At 39.1% G+C, this 21,728-nt stretch overlaps 1 non-coding gene across 1 annotated transcript; it reads right to left on the reverse strand.

The window, feature by feature from the left end:
* Positions 1-6,247: 6,247 nt before the first annotated feature.
* Positions 6,248-6,355, reverse strand: LOC148553840 (small nucleolar RNA R71). The gene has a single exon (XR_015893770.1). It is a non-coding gene; the product is annotated as a small nucleolar RNA R71 (small nucleolar RNA).
* Between the last annotated feature and the right edge of the window lie 15,373 nt (positions 6,356-21,728).

Consider the following 21,728-nt stretch of genomic DNA (forward strand, 5'->3'; position numbering starts at 1 on the left):
GAAGATAAAAGGTAAGGCTATTTGGGTAAGTGAGCTAAATGAAATGATGGCCTCAATCATATAAATGCATGAATACACAAAATAATGGACATAAAGAATCAAACAAATCAAAGATTACAATCATAGAAAGAGAATAATATACACAAGAAGGAAAAATAAGTGGTTATAAGATGTAACCACACCATTAGGCTCAAAACTCACTAGGTTGTGTGTTCTTAGCTCAAAAATATGATCCATAATATATATAATTTAAGCAAGTTCTATGAAAAGTTTTCACTCAAATCAATTGGTGCCCTATAAATAGAAATCTTGAAAAATTTCATTATTTTGACTAAGCTTATTATGTATACATATGCAAAATAAGAAAATGCAAGTAAAAATCCTAAAAGACTAGAATAAAATGCAAAAGTGTTGAGATTAGAAATTTGTCACTCAAAAGCGCCGATCGGTCGGACGACCTCCCCACACTTAAAAGTTTGCACCGTCCTCGGTGCATTCAAAAATGAGCAAGGGGGTACGGCGACTCTCCGGAATGCTACCTTCAGCTGGTAGATCAACCGGTTGCTGCATGTTTTTTGTTCCGCTTCCATTTTTGCTTGTGGTGTATTAATCATGAAAAATAGAAAATAACACCATAAGATGAGAAGATACAAAAGCAAGGAAGCATACATTGTTGAAATGAGGTAGTAATCACTATAATTGAGTGAGTGAATTAGTGTGACCTTAATGACAAATAGGTGTGTGAATTCTAAATTGCGCAGTTTAAAACACACTAACATAAAAAGGCTCAATTCACAATTACACAAAAAGGAACATGCATTTCACTCATCCTAGTGTGCTTGAGATACTTTAAACTTGTGGGTTTAGTCAACCAAACAAGTAATAAAGAAGCATGAAAGCATTCAAGCCAAAAGTATATGGATGCATATGATCAAGAGGCACAATGCAGTAAGATAAATGCACAACATCCACCATCAATAACTTGCCTAATCGAGGAAAATGATTGAAATTACATGGTGGCCAAATCATGCAGTTCAAGAAGAGTTACAAGCTCGAAGGCGATTCTAATCACTTGGTATTCTCAAAAGGTAAGCATGAAGAACTCAAAATCAAGTAGCAAAATATGACCTCAACAATAGAATCCAACAATTGAAGTCAACAAAATTTGATGTTAAACTAACGTCCTATCAATTATCAACAGCAAGAGATAGTAAACAAGGTTAATAATCCAACACTTATAACAAAAAATAGAAAAAATTAAATGAAAAGTAAACTAACTAAACAATTAACTAATCACTAAAAGAATTGGTTATAAACAGTGTTTGGAAGTGTTGGATGAGGGGTAGGAGAAGGGAAGAAGAAAGGAGAAGGAAAGAAATGGAAAGAGGAGAGGATGAGAAGTGTAGTGAAATAAGGGAATCCAAGCGTACGCGTGGATGATGGTGCAATGGACGCGACGCGTACGTGTCGGTCACGCGTACGCGTGCATGGCAAACCAGAGAGAGGACGCGCGCGCGTCCTTCACGCTTACGCGTGGGTTGGTGTGCGCATTTTGCACAGTGCTCGCGCGATGTTCGCGCAACTCTCAGGTCCTTGGCTGGGAGGTGAAAATCTGGTATCCACGCGTACGCGTGAATCACGCGTGCGCGTGGATGGTCAAAAATTCTTTGGGCACGCGTACGCGTGGATTAGTGCCCTGTTTTTCAAAATTTTTTCTATGTTTTTGCACCAATCCAAGCATTCCAAACCTCCAAACAGCTACCAGAACACCTTAAAACCTTATTTAACACACTAGACTACCAAATAAACTCAACTAACTAATCTAAACATGAAATTAAACTAATTCTACCAATATTTACAAAAGAGAAAATGAAAAGATATTACCATGGTGGGGTGTCTCCCACCTAGCACTTTTGTTTATTGTCCTTAAGTTGGAATTATGGGGAGCTCCTCTCGAGGTGGCTTGTGCTTTAATTCTTCTTAGAACTCCCACCAATACTTGGTTCTCCATGGTGCCCCAAGAATTATCATGTGTTAGCCAAATCTTGATGGAGTTCTTCACAAGCTTGGGGCTCCCAAAGTTGATCCTCTTCTTGTAATCCGGGATCCCACACTTTATTTTCACACACGTCTTGAAGTTGATCATCATTAATCCATCCGGGTGGCAAGTAAGGTGAATTATCAATAAAGTGGCCAACAATCCTCCTAGACCCATCTATTTGAGCACTACTCCAACCTTTATATTTCATGTTTGATGCATCAACCATAATGAGCCTTGATTTGCAATGCCAACCACAAAACCTTTTTCTCTTACGCTTCATCCTACAAAGTTCCCTAAGTTGGCTATCCGTCTCAAGCAAACCATATTCAAGTGGGATAATTGATGAGCGGATAATTTATACGCATTTTGGCATTGTTTTTAGTATGTTTTTAGTAGGATCTAGTTACTTTTAGGGATGTTTTTATTAGTTTTTATGTTAAATTCACATTTCTGGACTTTACTATGAGTTTGTGTTTTTCTGTGATTTCAGGTATTTTCTGGCTGAAATTGAGGGACTTGAGCAAAAATCAAATTCAGAGGTTGAAGAAGGACTGCTGATGCTGTTGGATTCTGACCTCCCTGCACTCAAAGTGGATTTTCTGGAGCTACAGAACTCCAAATGGCGCGCTCTCAACGGCGTTGAAAAGTAGACATCCAGGACTTTCCAGCAATATATAATAGTTCATACTTTGCCCGAGTTTAGACGATGCAAAAGGGTTTTGAACGCCAGTTCTATGCTGTAGTCTGGAGTTAAACGCCAGAAACACGTCACGAACCAGAGTGGAACGCCAAAAACACGTTACCACTTGGCGTTCAACTCCAAAAGAAGCCTCTACACGTGTAAACTTCAAGCTCATCCCAAGCACACACCAAGTGAGCCCCGGAAGTGGATTTATGCATCAATTACTTACTTCTGTAAACCCTAGTAACTAGTTTAGTATAAATAGGACTTTTTACTATTGTATTTGACATCCTAGGACGTCTAGTTCTTAGATCATGGGGGCTGGCCATTCGGCCATGCCTGAACCTTTATCACTTATGTATTTTTCAACGGTAGAGTTTCTACACTCCATAGATTAAGGTGTGGAGCTCTGCTGTTCCTCATGATTTAATGTAAAGTACTACTGTTTTATATTCAATTCAACTTATTCCACTTCTAAGATATCCATTCGCACTTCAATATGGTGGATGTGATGATCGTGACAGTCATCATCATTCTCAACTTATGAACGCGTGCCTGACAACCACTTCCGTTCTACCTTAGATTGAATGGGTATCTCTTGGATATCTAATACAGGGGACCGAGTCCGAGTTATTAGTGTCTTCGTGGTATAAGTTAGAACCCATGGATGGCCATTCCTGAGATCCGAAAAGTCTAAACCTTGTATGTGGTATTCCGAGTAGGATCTGGGAAGGGATGGCTGTGACGAGCTTCAAACTCGCGAGTGCTGGGCGTAGTGACAGACGCAAAAGGATCAATGGATTCTATTCCAGTATGATCGAGAACCGACAGATGATTAGCCATGCTGTGACAGAGCATTTGGACCTTTTTCACTTAGAGGATGGGATGTAGCCATTGACAACGGTGATGCCCTATATAAAGCTTGCCATGGATAGGAGTAGGAATGATTGGATGAAGATAGCAGGAAAGTAGAAGTTCAGAGGAACGAAAGCATCTCTATACGCTTATCTGAAATTCTCACTAATAATTTACATAAGTAGTTCTATCTTTATTTTCTATTTATTTATTATTATTATTCAAAAACTCCATAACCATTTGATATCCGCCTGACTGAGATTTACAAGATGACCATAGCTTGCTTCATACCGACAATCTCCGTGGGATCGACCCTTACTCATGTAAGGTTTTATTACTTGGACGACCCAGTGCACTTGCTGGTTAGTTGTATCGAAGTTGTGACAAATTATGAATTAAGATTAGAGCACCAAGTTTTTGGAGCCATTACCAGGGATCACAATTTCGTGCACCAAGTTTTTGGCGCCGTTGCCGGGGATTGTTCGAGTTTGGACAATTGACGGTTCATTTTGTTGCTCAGATTAGGTAATTTTCTTTTTCATTTTATTTTCAAAAAAAAATAATTTTCTTCAAAAATCTTTCAAAAAAAAAATTTCCCCTTTGTTTTCAAAAATTATTTTAAAATTTTTGAGAATGAATTCTAAAGTTTCAAAATGGTATGCTGAAGTTTGGCTGGCCATCAAGCTTTAGACTAACCTGGTATGATTCCTGGAATCTTGATTGAGGATTGTGAATTCATTGCTTCTTTTTCCCTATAGGTTTTCAAAAAATAAAAAAATAAAAAAAATATTTTATGTTGTTTGTTTGAGTCTTGAGTCAATTTTTAAGTTTGGTGTCAATTGCATATTTTTATTTTTCAAAAAATTTTCGAAAATTCATGCATTCATAGTGTTCTTCATGATCTTCAAGTTGTTCTTGGTAAGTCTTCTTGTTTGATCTTCATATCTTCTTGTTTTGTGTCTTTTCTTGTTTTTCATATGCATTTTTAACTTGTTAAGTGTCTAATTATTGAAAATCTCTAAGTTTGGTGTCTTGCATGTTTCTCTTTCATTAAAAATTTTCAAAAATAAGTCTTGATGTTCATCTTGATCTTCAAAGTGTTCTTGGTGTTCATCTTGACATTCATAGTGTTCTTGCATGCATTCATTGTTTTGATCTAAAAATTCTCATGCATTAAGTCTTTTTCATGTTTTTCTCTTTCTTCATTAAAAATTCAAAAATCAAAAAAATATCTTTCCCTTTTTCACTCATAAATTTTCGAAAATTGAGTTGACTTTTTCAAAACTTTTTAAAATTTAGTTGTTTCTTATGAGTCAAATCAAATTTTCAATTTAAAAATCTTATCTTTTTCAAAATCTTTTTCAAAATCATATCTTTTCCATTTTTTATTTATTTTCGAAAATTTCAAAAATCTTTTTCAAAATATTTTCAAAATCTTTTTCTTATTATATCATATTTTCGAAAATATCATCAACAATTAATGTTTTTGTTCAAAAATTTCAAGTTTGTTACTTACTTGTTAAGAAAGATTCAAACTTTAAGTTCTAGAATCATATCTTGTGATTTCTTGTGAATCAAGTCATTAATTGTGATTTTAAAATCAAATCTTTTTCAAAACTAATTTCAATCATATCTTTTCAAAAATATCTTTTTATCTTATCTTTTTCAAATATCTTTTCTAACTTCTTATTTTCTTATCTTTTAAAAATTGATTTTCAAAATTTGTTTCAACTAACTAATTAACTTTTTGTTTGTTTCTTATCTCTTTCAAAACTACCTAACTAACTATCCCTCTCTAATTTTCGAAAATATCTCCCTCTTTTTCAAAAAAAAAATTCTTTTTAGTTAATTAATTGTTTAAATTTTAATTTTAATTCTCCTTTAATTTTTGAAAATCATCAACTTTTCAAAAATTAATTTTCGAAATTTTCTCTCCCTCATCTCCTTCTATTTATTTATTCATCTACTAACACTTCTCCTCACCTCATATCTCTGCTCCTATCCTCACCCTTGTGTTTGGATTATCCATTCTTCTTCACTCTTATTCCCTTTCTTCTTCTACTCACACAAAGGAACCTCTCTCTACTGAGGCAAAGAGGATCCTTATTATTATTTTCTGTTCCCTTCTTTTTCATATGAGCAGGAGTAAGGACAAGAATATTCTTGTTGAAGCAGACCCTAAACCTGAAAGGACTCTGAAGAGGAAACTAAGAGAAGCTAAATTATAACAATCCAAAGACAACCTTACAGAAATTTTTGAACAGAAAGAGGAGATGGCAGTCGAAAATAATAATAATGCAAGGAGGATGCTTGGTGACTTTACTGCACCTAATTCCAATTTACATGGAAGAAGCATCTCCATTCCTGCCATTGGAGCAAACAATTTTGAGCTGAAACCTCAATTAGTTTCTCTGATGCAGCAGAACTGCAAGTTTCATGGACTTCCATCTGAAGATCCTTTTCAGTTCTTGACTGAATTCTTGCAGATCTGTGATACTGTTAAGACCAATGGGGTTGATCCCGAGGTCTACAGGCTTATGCTTTTCCCGTTTGCTGTAAGAGACAGAGCTAGAGTGTGGTTGGACTCTCAACCTAAGGATAGCCTAAACTTTTGGGATAAGCTGGTCAAGGCTTTCTTAGCCAAGTTCTTTCCCCCTCAAAAGCTGAGTAAGCTTAGAGTGAATGTTCAAACCTTCAGACAGAAAGAAGGTGAATCCCTCTATGAAGCTTGGGAGAGATACAAGCAACTGACCCAAAAGTGTCCTTCTGACATGCTTTCAAAATGGACCATTCTGAATATATTCTATGATGGTCTGTCTGAGTTATCAAAGATGTCACTGGACCATTCTGCAGGTGGATCCATTCACCTAAAGAAAATGCCTGCAGAAGCTCAAGAACTCATTGACATGGTTGCAAATAACCAGTTCATGTACACTTCTGAGAGGAATCCTGTGAGTAATGGAACGCCTCAGAAGAAGGGAGTTCTTGAAATTGATACTCTGAATGCTATATTGGCTCAGAATAAAATATTGACTCAGCAAGTCAATATGATTTCTCAGAGTCTGAATGGAATGCAAGCTGCATCCAACAGTACTCAAGAGGCATCTTCTGAAGAAGACGCTTATGATTCTGAAAACCCTGCAATAGCAGAGGTGAATTACATGGGTGAACCCTATGGAAACACTTATAATCCCTCATGGAGAAATCACCCAAATCTCTCATGGAAGGATCAACAAAAGCCTCAATAAGGCTTTAATAATGGTGGAAGAAACAGGTTTAGCAATAGCAAGCCTTTTCCATCATCCACTCAGCAACAGACAGAGAACTCTGAACAAAATACCTCTAATTTAGCAAACTTAGTCTCTGATCTATCTAAGGCCACTCTGAGTTTCATGAATGAAACAAGGTCATCCATTAGAAATTTGGAGGCACAAGTGGGCCAGCTGAGTAAGAAGATCACTGAAACCCCTCCTAGTGCTCTCCCAAGCAATACAGAAGAAAATCCAAAAGGAGAGTGCAAGGCCATTGAATTGACCATCATGGCCGAATCCACAAGAGAGGAGGAGTGATGACAAGTCATCTTAGCCTAGTTTCACTAGTCTTTTTCTTTTGTTTTCAATTGATTTTATGCACTTTCTTGAGCCATAAGTAAGCCAATTGAGTAGAATTTCATGTTTCCTTTGATTCAATCAACCATGGAAGAATTAATGCAATTTCATGAGATTTTGTGCTATAATTGTCATATACTATGAAAGAATAACAATCTCATGATTTTGAGCATAGCTTTGATGTGTTTGGTTGATTGATGATAGGTGAAAAGAGCTTTGAAGAAGGTTGAAGAAAGAAGAAAGGGCAAGGAGCAAGAGAGAACAAAAAGCTTGAGCAAAAGCTTGCCTCAAACTTTAGCTCAAGCTTTTGGAAGAGTGAATTCACATTGGATGGAGCAAAAGCTTGCGCCAACGTTTGCCTCAAGCTTTTTGGCAAACGTTGGCGCCACACACCAACACCCTGGAGGAGAAAAGCTTGCGCCAACATTTGCCTCAAGCTTTTTGGCAAACATTGGCGCCACACCAACATACCCAGGGGAGAAAAAGCTTGCGCCAACGTTTGCCTCAAGCTTTTTGGCAAATGTTGGCACCACCATCAACACACCCAGGAGAGCAAAAGTTTGCGCCAACGTTTGCCTCAAACTTTTTGGCAAACGTTGGTGCCACAAGGCATACAAGAAGGCCCAACATTTGGCTCAAAGTTTGACCTCAAACTTTAGCCCAAACGTTGGTAGCAGCAAAAGGGGGCAGCTGATATGAAAAGCTTGAGCCAAAGTTTGCCTCAAACTTTGACTCAAGCTTTTACGATTCATGGCCCGGTTCACAATGGGTTTCTCTCCAACTCCAAGAGCAATCAACAGAGGCTTTTATCAACCCAATTCCATCAAGAGCAAAGACCCAATTCAAGGCTTGAAGACCATTTGAAGAAAGTGTATAAATAGCTTAGGATTTAAGTTTTCAGGGAGCTTCCTTGGAGAATTTTTACAGACTTACAGTAGAGAGCTCACCTTTACATTTTTGAATTGTTGCTTTAGAATTCTAGAGGATTGGAAAGGAGAATTGATCTCTCTTCTTCCTTGTTCTTGCTTAGCACTCTTTACTTTTCTTGCTTTGGATCTTGGGTGAAGAATTGAAGAACTTCTGTTTCAATCTCACCTTGGGATCTTGTTTAACTTTCTGCATAATTGAATTTCAATTTCTGCTCATTGCCTCTTCTTCTATTCATTCTGCAATTTACTTTTCTTTATTTCTTGCAATTGAATTCTACATTTGGATCTAGGAAGGCATTGAGATCTAGACTCGGTTATCTAGTCTCTTGGGTCCTGAGATCTAGAGTTTTCATTTTAGATTCTCTGTTTAATGTTTTTCAAGTTCATTTACATTTCCGTTTTAGATCCGGTTCAATTCAATTCTTCTTCTACTTTTCAGTTTAGTGCAATTTACTTTTCCTTGTTTAAATTCTGCAAACCCACTTCCCAATTCCCTTTATAATTCAAGTAATTTACATTTCTTGTACTTTAAGATTCAGCCATTTACATTTCTTGCAATCTAAGTTTCTGCAATTTACATTACTTGTTCTTTAAGATTCAGCTTATTTACTTTCTTTGCTCTTTAATTTTCTGCAAACTACCCCTCTCCCTTTACATTTCAAGCAATTTAGTTTCTGCAATCACAAATCACCTAACCAATACTTGATTCGCTTGACTAAATCAACCACTAAACTAAAATTGCTCAATCCTTCAATCCCTATGGGATCGACCTCACTCACGTGAGTTATTATTACTTGATGCGACCCGGTGCACTTGCCGGTGAGATTTATGTGTTTGGAATTCGTTTTCCGAAAATACACATCAAGTTTTTGGCGCCGTTGCTGGGGATTGAAATAGATTGACAATGATTAAGTGAAGTGGAGATCTAGATCAAGCACTTTTTCTTTTCTGTTTCTTTAATTTTTGACTGACACACTAACTGTTTGAAATTTTGCTTAAGCTAACTAAAACTTCATTCTAGCAATAGATTGAAGTGTTACTGGTGGTGTTTCTTTTGTTTTGTTTGTATGTCAGGTACAGGGAGAGCCACTCCTGTTTTATCTGAAACTGACCAGAGAACTCTTAGAAGGTTAAGAAGAGCTGAAAGAGGGAAAAATATTGTTGGAGAGGAAGAATCTGAGGAAGAATATCACGAGATGGAAGGAGATCCATCTAATCCAGGAGGAGGGGTTAACAATAACCCGCAACAGAGAAGAGTATTGGCCTCCTATACTTTTGCAAATGCTAGACATTGTGGAAGCAGCATTCTCACCCCTAATGTCAATGAAAATAACTTTGAACTGAAGCCACAACTCATCATATTGTTCCAAAACAACTGCTCGTTTGGAGGAGGACCATTGGAGGATCCAAACCAACATTTATCCACTTTCTTGAGAATTTGTGACATAGTTAAAAGCAATGGAGTGCACCCTGACATATACAAGCTGTTGTTATTTCCATTCTCTCTCAGGGACAAGGCCACTCAATGGCTAGAAACATTTCCGAAGGAAAGCATTAACACTTGGGATGATTTGGTGAGCAAGTTTCTTGCCAAGTTTTACCCCCCTCAAAAGATCATCAGGTTGAAGACTGAGGTGCAGACATTCACGCAATTGGATGCTGAAAATCTGTATGAGGCATGGGAGAGATATAAGGCTCTGCTGAGGAAATGTCCACCAGAAATGTTCACTGAGTGGGACAAGCTATAGAACTTCTATGAAGGACTCACTCTAAAGGCTCAAGAGGCACTTGATCACTCAGCTGGAGGATCATTGCAACTGATGAAAACTGCAGAAGAAGCTCAAAATCTTATTGACATGGTGGCTAATAATCAGTATTTCTTTGCGCATCAAAGGCAACACCAACCATCACAAAGGAGAGGAGTAATGGAGCTAGAAGGAGTGGACTCAATCTTAGCTCAAAACAAAATGATGCAGCAACAGATTTAGCAACAATTTGAGCAAATGGCCAAAAGAATTGATGGCCTACAAGTAGCATCAGTGAGTGCCACAAGCCAACCAACCACTCCTTGGGGGCATAATGAGGAGAACCAAGAGGAACAACAACAAGAGCAAGTGCAGTATATGCACAACCAAGGTTCAAATGAGGTGTATGGTGATACCTATAATCCATCCTGGAAGAACTACCCAAACCTCAGATGGGGGGATAACCACAACCAAAACTAACAACCATGGCAGAAGAACTCAAACTCGAACACCTCAAGAAACAACCAAAACCACAACCAACAGCAGACTAACCAAAATCCCTACAGAAAACCCCAAAACAACTACCCCAACTCTAACCATTATCCATCCAATAACCAACCTACCAACCAAAGCACTTACCATCAACCATCAGCACCCCATAACCAAGCAATTTTACAAGACTCTCAGAGGATTACTAATCTGGAGATGCTCATGGAAAAGATGATGAAGAACCAAGAAATGACCACAAAGAACCATGAAGCCTCCATGAAGAGCCTAGAGAGGCAGATTGGGCAAATCTCCAAGAAGATTTCTATTGAGAGACCTTCAAGCTCACTGCCGAGTGACACAATCCCAAATCCTAAGGAAGAATGCAAGGCGATACAATTAAGGAGTGGGAGAACATTGATGAGCAACAATGACACTACAAAGAAGCAAGTAGAGAGCAGCAAAAGACCAATAGAAGATGAAAAGCAAACAAAGGCAGATGAAGCCAAGGATCAAGTTGTGATGCCAAACAAGAGCACTGAGAAACTCAAAGAGAAGAACAACCAGCCACACAGTTCAAAAGAAGTGATTCAGGGACAGCAGCAAGTGGGAAAGAGCATCACACCTCCATTGCCATATCCCCAGAGATTCAGCAAAGAGACTAAGGACCAACATTTTCATAAGTTCCTTGAGACTTTCAAGAAGCTGGAGATCAACATTCCCTTGGCTAAAGCACTTGAGCAAATGCCTCTGTATGCCAAGTTTTTGAAGGAGCTTATCAACAAGAAAAGAAGTTGGGATGAGAAAGAGACCATACTGCTTACTGAGGAATGCAGGGCTTTGATTCAAAAAGGGCTTCCTCCTAAGCTTGAAGACCCCGGGAGCTTCTTGCTGCCTTGCACTGTTGGGGAATTAACCATCACTAAGGCAATGTGCGATCTAGGAGCAAGTATTAACTTAATTCCCTCCTCTTTGGTGAAAAAGCTGCGTATAGGGGAAGTTAAACCGGTACAGATGTCTCTAGAGCTGGTAGATAAGTCAATGGTATACCCCAGGGGTGTAATTAAAAACCTTCTAGTCAAGGTGGACAAATTCATATACCCTGTAGACTTTGTGGTTCTAGATTCAGATGAGGATGAAAGTGACTCCATCATACTTGGGAGACCGTTCTTGGCCACTGCTAGGGCTATCATAGACGTAGAGCAAGGAGAATTAACTCTCAGAATGCATGATAAGAGTGTCACTCTGAGAGTATTACCAGAAGCACAGTTTAGTGATGAGAAGAAAGACTATATGGAACTCGATAAGGAAGAATCACAGTTAAAGGGAGAAAGCAACAAGGCGATTCACAGCAACATCCCAAGGCAAAAAATTGTGCAGAATGATGCAGAAGTTCAAGAGGATATTGGAGTATTGGCCACTGAGAAGAGAGATCTCCAAAGTAAGCCTACGGCCAAAGAAGAAAGATCAACAAAAGAAAGGAAGAAACACAGAAACAAAACAAAAAGGGGTTGGAAGAACAGAAAGATTCCAACAGAAGGGCTTTCCAAGGGTGATAAAGTACAATTGATCTATCAACAACTGGGAGCAAGCCAACAAACGGATGACTATTACACTGTCAGCAATATACTCTCATTAGAGCATGCTGAAATTGAACACCAGAGAACAAAGAGGAGGATCACAGTCAGGGGAGACAAGTTGAGGCACTACAATCATCAACCACCATAAAAGAAAGCCCCAGTGTCAAGCTAGTGACAATAAAAGAGCGCTCCATGGGAGGCAACCCATGATTTAAGATTTATGTCACTTTAAATTCAATAAGCTATGATCACCTGAGCATGATTTTTTTCTTTTCATGAACGTACTTAATGAATGCATGCACTGTTTTGAAACATATGCTAAGACTTCTAAGTTTGGTGTCTGCATAGGTGGATATTTTCAGAAGATCAAATTTTTTTTCTCTTCATGAAAATTAAAAATCATGCACCAATGATCATACGTTGTTACTTTCTGAGACTTTACAATTGAAAAGAAATCATATTCTGTGATGAAGGCATCAATTGTGATTTACTGCTGGCATCTCACATTTACCCCTTAACAAGAGACAAGTTTGGTGTTCATCAAACCTTGATGCACTGATTAAGAGACACAATTGATCCTTCATGAAAAAAAAAGAGAAAAAAAAAATTATAATGAAAGCATTTCTTATAAATATTTAACCAAGAGTGACATTGGGATTTCAAGAACACTAGTTGGAGGAAGAAACATTTTTAAACTATTGATGAGCGGGTATTTTATACGCTTTTTGGGGTTAATTTCATATAGTTTTTAGTATGATTTAGTTAGTTTTTAGTTTATTTTCATTAGTTTTTAGGAAAAATTCATATTTCTGGACTTTACTATGAGTTGTGTGTTTTTCTGTAATTTCAAGTATTTTTCTGGCTGAAATTAAGGGAGCTGAGCAAAAATCTGATTTAGGCTGAAAAAGGACTGCTGATGCTGTTGGATTTTGACCTCCCTGCACTCAAAGTGAATTTTCTGGAGCTACAGAACTCGAAATGGCGTGCTTCCAATTGCGTTGGAAAGTAGACATCCAGGGCTTTCCAGAAATAGTCCATACTTTGCTTAAGGATAGATGACGTAAACTGGCGTTCAACGCCAGTTCTCTGCCCAATTCTGGCGTCCAGCGCCAGAAAAGGATCAAAAGTTGGAGTTCAACACCAGAAATGGATCCAAACCTGGCGTTGAACGCCCAAAATGGCCTTATGCACGTGAAATGCTTAAGTCTCAGCCCCATCACACACCAAGTGGGCCCCAGAAGTGGATCTCTATACCATCTGCTATAGTTTACTCATTTTCTGTAAACCTAGGCTACTAGTTTAGTATTTAAACAACTTTTAGAGACTTATTTTGTATCTCATGACATTTTAGATAAAAAATTTGTACTCTTTGACAGCATGAGTCTCTAAACTCCATTGTTGGGGGTGAGGAGCTCTGCTGTGTCTCGATGAATTAATGCAAGTATTTTTGTTTTCCATTCAAACATGCGTGTTCCTATCTAAGATATCCATTCGCGCCTAACTATGGAGAAGGTTATGATCAGTGACACTCATCACCTTCCTCAATCAATGAACGTGTGTCTGACAATTACCTCCGTTCTACATCAGATTGAATGAATATCTCTTAGATTCCTTAATCAGAATCTCCGTGGTATAAGCTAGATTGATGGCGGCATTCATGAGAATCCGGAAAGTCTAAACCTTGTCTGTGGTATTCCGAGTAGGATTAAGGGATTGAATGACTGTGACGAGCTTTAAACTCGCGAGTGCTGGGCGTAGTGACAGACGCAAAAGGAGGGTGAATCCTATTCCAGCATGATCGGGAACCTCAGATGATTAGCCGTGTTGTGACAGAGCATTTGGACCATTTTCACAAGAGGAGGGGATGTAACCATTGACAACGGTGATGCCCCAACACACAGCTTGCCATAGAAGGACGTGCGTGCGTGAATCAGAGGACAGAGGAAAGCAGAGATTCAAAGACAAAACATCTCCAAAACTCCAACATATTCTCCATTACTGCATAACAAGTAACCTTTAACCCATGCTCTCTTGTTTATTCGCAATTCAACTGATAAATACAATTGACTTCCTGACTAAGAATTGCAAGATAACCATAGATTGCTTCAAACCAACAATCTCCGTGGGATTCGACCCTTACTCACGTAAGGTATTACTTGGACGACCCAGTGCACTTGCTGGTTAGTGGTACGAGTTGTGAAAAGTGTGATTCACAATTCGTGCACCAAGTTTTTGGCGCCGTTGCCAGGGATTGTTCGTGTTTGGACAACTAACGGTCTATTTTGTTGCTTAGATTAGGAAAAATTTTCCTTTTTAGTTTAGAGTCTCTTATTATTGTCGTGTTAAAATTCTAGAATCCTTACTCTCCTTTTTTAAAAATCTTTTTCAAAAATAATTTTTCTATCAAATCCTTTGCCAAACTTTAAGTTTGGTGTTTTCTTGTTGATTTTTCTGTGTTTTTCGAAAATTTTAGTCTGGTTTTCTAAAAATTTTAAGTTTGGTGTTCTTCATGTTCTTGTGTTCTTGTGAGTCTTCAAAGTGTTCTTGAATTTTCCTTGTGTCTTGATCTTAAAATTTTTAAGTTTGGTGTTCCTTGGTGTTTTCCCTCCAAAATTTTCGAAAACTAGGAGCATTAGATCTAAAAATTTTAAATCTTGTACTATTTTATTGTTTTCTCTTTCCTCACTAAATTCAAAAATATCTTTTCTCTCTATTTCTAAAACAAATTTTCGAAATTTATTTCTAAAATTCAGATTTTTTTTCAAAACTTAAAATCTTTTCCAAATCATATCTTTTTCAAAATAATATTTCCTAACCACTTCCTCTCTCCTCAATTTTTCGAAAATCTTCACCCATTTTTATTTATCTTTATCTTATTTTCAAAAAAAATAAATAAATAAATAAATAAATAAAAATATTTTCTCTAGTTTACATCATCTCCCTTTCTCCATCATGGACCTAAGCGGAAATGAACAGTCCAGGAGGACTCTGGGGTCATATTCTAACCCCTCTACTGCTTCATATGGGAGTAGCATCTGCATACCCTCCATTGGAGTCAGTAGCTTTGAGTTGAATCCTCAACTCATTATCATGGTGCAGCAAAGTTGCCAGTATTCCGGTCTTCCACAGGAAGAACCTACAGAGTTTCTGGCACAGTTTCTACAGATTGCTGATACAGTACATGATAAAGAAATAGATCAGGATGTCTACAGACTATTACTTTTCCATTTGCTGTAAAAGATCAAGCTAAGAGGTGGTTGAATAACCAACCTAAGGCCAGCATAAGGACATGGAAACAGCTGACAGAAAAATTCCTGAATCAATACTTTCCCCCAAAACGGATGACACAGCTAAGGCTGGACATCCAAGGCTTTAAACAAGGAGATAGTGAATCTCTTTATGATGCTTGGGAGAGATACAGAGAGATGCTACGTAAATGCCCTTCTGAAATATTTTCAGAGTGGGTTCAGTTAGACATCTTCTATTATGGGCTTGCTGAAGGAGCTCAAATGTCTCTAGATTACTCAGCTGGTGGATCTATCCACATGAGAAAGACAATTGAAGAGGCTCAAGAGCTCATTGATACAGTTGCCAGGAATCAGCATCTGTACCTAAGCAGTGACCCTTCCATGAAAGAAGAGGTTAAAACAGCAACTGCTGAACTCAGTCCTGTAAAACAAGCTGCAGAATTCAATCAGCAATTGGACTTTCTAACAAAGCAGTTAGCCGAATTCAAAGATAGACTACAAGAGACAAGAATGACTAATATACATATGGAAGAACAGTTTAAGCAAACAAAGCAGCAGCTGTCAAGGCAAATAACAGAAGAATGCCAAGCAGTTCAATTAAGAAGTGGGAAAACATTAAATACCCCACCTCAAGGCAGCAAAAAGCTAAGAAATGAGCAAACCACCTAAAATTCACCTGAGGACAGTAAGAGCCCAGGGAAAAGTAATTTTGGAATTGAAACGCTAGAAATTTGGTGGAAGGCTGGCGCTGAACGCCCAGACCATGCTCAGGACTGGCGTTCAACGCCAGAAACAAGGCAGGACTGGCGTTCAATGCCAGAAATAGGCAAGGATCTGGCGTTGAACGTCCAAAATGGGCAAGATCTGGCGCTGAACGCCCAAAATGGGCACAGCTCTGGCGTTCAGATGCCAGGAACAGACAAGGAGCTGGCGTCCAATTTCACTCCAGCTTCTAACCCTGGCACTCAATTGCCAGTGAGGGATCAGACACACACAAATACTGATAACAACCCCTCTAAAAAGGCTTCTTCAACCACTTCTGTAGGCAACAAACCTGCAGCAACTAAGGTTGAGCCAAGATACCTTATCCTCAAAAACTCCGGAAAGAGGAGCATGATAAGTAATTTGCTCGCTTTGCAGATTACCTCAGGACTCTTGAAATAAAGATTCCATTCGCAGAAGCACTTGAGCAAATACCTTCTTATGCCAAGTTCATGAAAGAGATCTTGAGTCATAAAAAGGATTAGAGAGAAACAGAAAGAGTTCTCCTCACTGAAGAATGCAGTGCAGTCATTCTGAAAAGCTTTCCTGAGAAGCTTAAAGATCCTGGGAGTTTTCTGATACCATGCATATTAGAAGGTCAATGCACCAAGACAGCTTTATGCGATTTTGGGGCAAGCATCAACCTAATACCTGCATCCACTATCATAAAGCTTGGCTTAACTGAAGAAGTTAAACCAACCCAGATATGTCTCTAACTTGCTGATGGCTCCACTAAATACCCATCAGGCGTGATTGAAGACATGATTGTCAGAGTTGGGCCATTCGCCTTTCCCACTGACTTTGTTGTGCTGGAAATGGAGGAGCACAAGAGTGCTACTCTCATTCTAGGAAGACCCTTTCTAGCAACTGGACGATCCCTCATTGATGTCCAACAGGGGGAAATAACCCTGAGAGTCAATGATGATGAGTTTAAGTTGAACGCTGTCAAAGCCATGCAGCATCCTGACACATCAAAAGACTGCATGAAAGTTGATCTTATTGACTCTTTAGTAGAAGAGATCAACATGGCTGAGAGTCTCGAATCAGAGTTGGAAAACATCTTTAAAGATGTTCAGCCTAACTTGGAGGATTCAGAGGACATGAAAGAGCCTTTGAAATCTCTTCTGGAAGAGGAAAAATCTCCTAAACCCGAGCTCAAGCCATTACCACCATCTTTGAAATATGCATTTCTGGGAGAAGGTGACACTTTTCCAGTGATCATAAGCTCTGCTTTAAATTCACAGGAAGAGGAAGCACTTATTCAAGTGCTAAGGACACACAAGACAGCTCTTGGGTGGTCCATAGGTGACCTTAAGGGCATAAGCCCAGCTAGATGCATGCACAAAATCTTATTGGAGGATAATGCTAAACCAGTGGTTCAACCACAGAGACGGCTAAATCCAGCCATGAAAGAAGTGGTGCAGAAAGAGGTCACCAAATTACTAGAGGCTGGGATTATTTATCCTATTTCTGATAGCCCCTGGGTGAGCTCTGTCCAAGTCGTCCCAAAAAAGGGAGGCATGACAGTGATTCATAATGAAAAAAATGAACTGGTTCCTACAAGAACAGTTACAGGGTGGCGCATGTGTATTGACTATAGAAGGCTCAATACAGCCACCAGAAAGGATCATTTTCCTTTACCATTCATAGACCAGATGCTAGAAAGACTAGCAGGTCATGATTATTACTGTTTTTTGGACGGCTACTCAGGCTATAACCAGATTGCAGTAGATCCTCAGGATCAAGAAAAACAGCATTCACATGTCCATCCGGAGTGTTTGCTTATAGAAGGATGTCATTTGGGCTGTGTAATGCGCTTGCAACCTTCCAGAGATGCATGCTCTCTATTTTGTCTGATATGGTGAAAAAATTTCTGGAAGTCTTCATGGATGACTTCTCAGTATATGGAGACTCATTCAGCTCCTGTCTTGATCACCTGAAACTTGTTCTGAAAAGATGCCAAGAGACCAACCTAGTTTTAAACTGGGAAAAATGTCACTTCATTGTGACTGAATGGATTGTTCTTGGGCATAAAATCTCAAACAAGGGAATAGAGGTGGATCAAGCAAAAATAGAGGTAATTAAAAAATTACCACCACCTGCCAATGTTAAGGCAATCAGAAGCTTTCTGGGGCATGCAGGATTCTATAGGGGGTTTATTAAGGATTTTTCAAAAATCGCAAAACCTCTAAGCAATCTGCTAGCTGCTGACACGCCATTTGTGTTTGACACAGAGTGCCTGTAGGCGTTTGAAACGCTGAAAGCTAAGCTGGTCACAGCACCAGTTATTTCTGCACCAGACTGGACATTACCATTTGAGCTAATGTGTGATGCCAGTGATCATGCCATTGGTGCAGTGTTGGGACAGAGGCATGACAAGCTTCAGCACGTCATTTATTACGCTAGTCGCGTTCTAAATGATGCCTAGAAAAATTACACAACCATGGAAAAAGAATTACTTGCAGTGGTTTACGCCATTGACAAGTTCAGATCATACTTAGTAGGATCAAAAGTGATTGTGTATACTGATCATGCTGCTCTTAAATATCTACTCACAAAGCAGGATTCAAAACCCAGGCTCATCAGATGGGTGTTGCTTCTGTAAGAGTTTGATATAGAAATAAGAGACAGAAAAGGGACAGAGAACCAAGTGGCTGATCATCTGTCCCAGATAGAGCCAGTAGAAGGGACGCCCCTCCCCTCTCTTGAGATCTCTGAGACTTTTCCGGATGAGCATTTATTTGCCATTTAGGAAACACCATGGTTTGCCGATATTGCAAACTATAAAGCTGCAAGGTTCATACCCAAGGAGTACAACAGGATACAAAAGAAAAAATTAATTACTGATGCAAAGTACTACTTGTAGGATGAACCTTATCTCTTTAAGAGATGTGCAGACGAAATAATCCGTAGGTGTGTGCCTAGAGAAGAAGCACAGAGGATCCTGTGGCATTGCCACGGATCTCAATATGGAAGCCATTTCGGAGGTGAGCGAACAGCCACCAAGGTCCTCCAATGTGGCTTCTATTGGCCCACACTCTATAAAGATTTCTGAGAGTTTGTACGTAACTGTGACAGTTGCCAAAGAGCTGGTAATCTGCCTCATGGTTACGCCATGCCTCAACAAGGAATCTTGGAAATTGAGTTGTTTGACGTATGGGGAATTGACTTCATGGGACCTTTCCCACCATCATACTCAAATACTTATATTCTGGTGGCAGTTGACTATGTATCAAAATGGGTTGAGGCCATTGCCACACCCACCAATGATACTAAAATAGTGCTAAAGTTCCTCCAGAAACATATCTTTAGCAGGTTTGGTGTCCCTAGAGTACTCATCAGTGATGGGGCACTCACTTCTGCAATAAACAGCTTTACTCTGCCATGGTTCGGTATGGAATTCGCCATAAGGTGGCTACTCCATATCATCCACAAACTAATGGGCAAGCTGAAGTCTCTAACAGAGAATTAAAGAGAATCCTAGAACGGATAGTAAGCACCCGTAGAAAGGATTGGGCACGGAGCTTGGATGATGCTCTGTGGGCTTACAGAACAGCATTCAAGACCCCTATAGGGACCTCTCCATACCAACTTGTGTATGGTAAGGCATGTCACCTGCCCGTGGAACTGGAACATAAAGCCTACTGGGCAACCAGATTCCTAAACTTTGATGCCAAATTAGCAGGAGAAAAAAGATTGCTCCAGCTAAATGAGCTAGAGGAATTCAGATTCACAGCTTTCGAAAATGCCAAGCTTTATAAAGAGAAATAAAAAAAGTGGCATGACAGAAAACTGTCATCTAGAATCTTTGAGCCAGGACAGAAGGTTCTGCTGTTCAACTCTAGACTCAGGCTATTCCCCGGGAAATTGAAATCCCAGTGGAGGGGACCATACGTGATTACAAGTGTATCACCATATGGTTATGTGGAGCTTCAAGATATTGATTCTGATAAGAGGTTCATTGTCAATGGACAGAGAATCAAACACTATCTTGAAGGCAACATTGAGCAAGAGTACTCAAGGCTGAAGCTAGACTAAAAGCTCAGCAAGGTCCAGCTAAAGACAATAAAGAAGCGCTTGCTTGGAGGCAACCCAGCCATGGGGCATCAATCCTCTAAGAATTTTGCCCTATTTCTATTTTTATTTTTTTTGTTTATATAGAGTTCATTGATGACAAGGTAAATAATCAATTGCATAAGTTCACAGGGTTACAGAAGGAATCTGCACACAAAATAGAGAAAAAGAGCTCACTGGCAAGAAAACGCCAGTAAGAGCCTATTTTGGGCGTTCAGCGCCCAAAAGGGGCAGCCAGTGGGCGCTGAACGCCAGTAAGGGTAGCAATCTGGCGTTCAACGCCAGAAAAGGGTAACAACTGGGCGTTGAACGCCCAGGAGATCAGCATTTGGGCATTGAACGCCCAAAACAGGCAGTGTTTGGGCGTTCAAACGCCAGGATGGCAGGGAGGAAGCAAACTCATTTTTCTTCATATTTTTTCATTCTAATCTTGATTTTCATACTTCAATTCATGATTTCTTGCATAAACATGTTAAGAACCCTGACTTCTAAAATCCCTAATTTCTAAAAATCCTACTTTAAAAATATCAAATGTATCTTAATCCATAAGCACCAAGCCTCTTTGCAAATTCAATCCAACTCTTTTCAAAACAAATCTAATTTTTTTTCCAACTAATATCTTTTTCAAATCTCCACATTATCTTTTTCAAAATCTAGATTTATCTTTTTCAAAAATCTTTCATATCTTTTCAATTTTAAACTATATCCTCTCTTATCATATCTTCTATCTTATCTTTTCCAAATCAATCTTTTTATCATATCTTTATCTCTTTTTTCGAAAACCCACCCTCCCTCCCCTTCCATCAACAATTGCACCTAGCTCTCCTTCTTTCCCTCTCCTTTCTTTTCTTTTGCTTGAGGACAAGCAAACCTCTAAGTTTGGTGTGTTTATCCGCGATCACTAAGATCATGGCTCCTAAAGGAAAACAACCCACTCCAAGAGGCAAGAAAGAGAGCGTTCCAAAACCACTTTGGAATCAAGGGAAGTTCTTATCTAAAGAACATTCAGACCATTATAACAAAATAATGGGTCTGAGATCAGTGATCCCGGAAGTTAGATTCGATCTGAAAGAAGATGAATATCCGGAGATCCAGGAGCAAATTCGAATCAGGAACTGGGAAGTCCTAGCTAATCCTGAAACGAAGGTGGGAAGGAATATGATCCAGGAGTTCTATGCTAATATGTGGCAGACTGACAAGCAAAAACTATCTGGAACTGCTTTCTATGAATATCGGACCATGGTCAGAGGAAAGATTGTTCATACCACCCCTAACAAGATTAGAGAGATCTTAAAGCTACCTCAGCTGAAAGATGATCCAGACTCCTTCAACAGGAGAATGATGAGAACAGACAAGGGTCTGGATAAGATTCTAGAGGACATATGTATCCCTGGAGCCAGGTGGACCACCAACACAAAGGGTGTCCCAAATCAACTCAAGAGAGAATATCTCAAACCAGTTGCCAGAGGATGGCTGGACTTCATTGGGCATTCTCTGTTGCCTACTAGCAACCGTTCTGAAGTCACAGTTAAAAGAGCAGTGATGATCCATTGCATCATGATAGGAAAAGAAGTGGAAGTTCATCAGCTGATCTCAGCTGAACTCTACAAAATTGCTAACAAAAATTCTAAAGAAGCCAGGTTGGCTTATCCAAACGTGATTTCTCTGCTCTGCAAGGACGCTGGGGTAAGGATGGGAATAACTGAGTATATCTCAGT

This window comes from Arachis ipaensis, chromosome B7 (genome assembly GCF_059453495.1).
Source record: "Arachis ipaensis isolate K30076 ecotype BB chromosome B7, ASM5945349v1, whole genome shotgun sequence".
Taxonomy (NCBI): domain Eukaryota; kingdom Viridiplantae; phylum Streptophyta; class Magnoliopsida; order Fabales; family Fabaceae; genus Arachis; species Arachis ipaensis.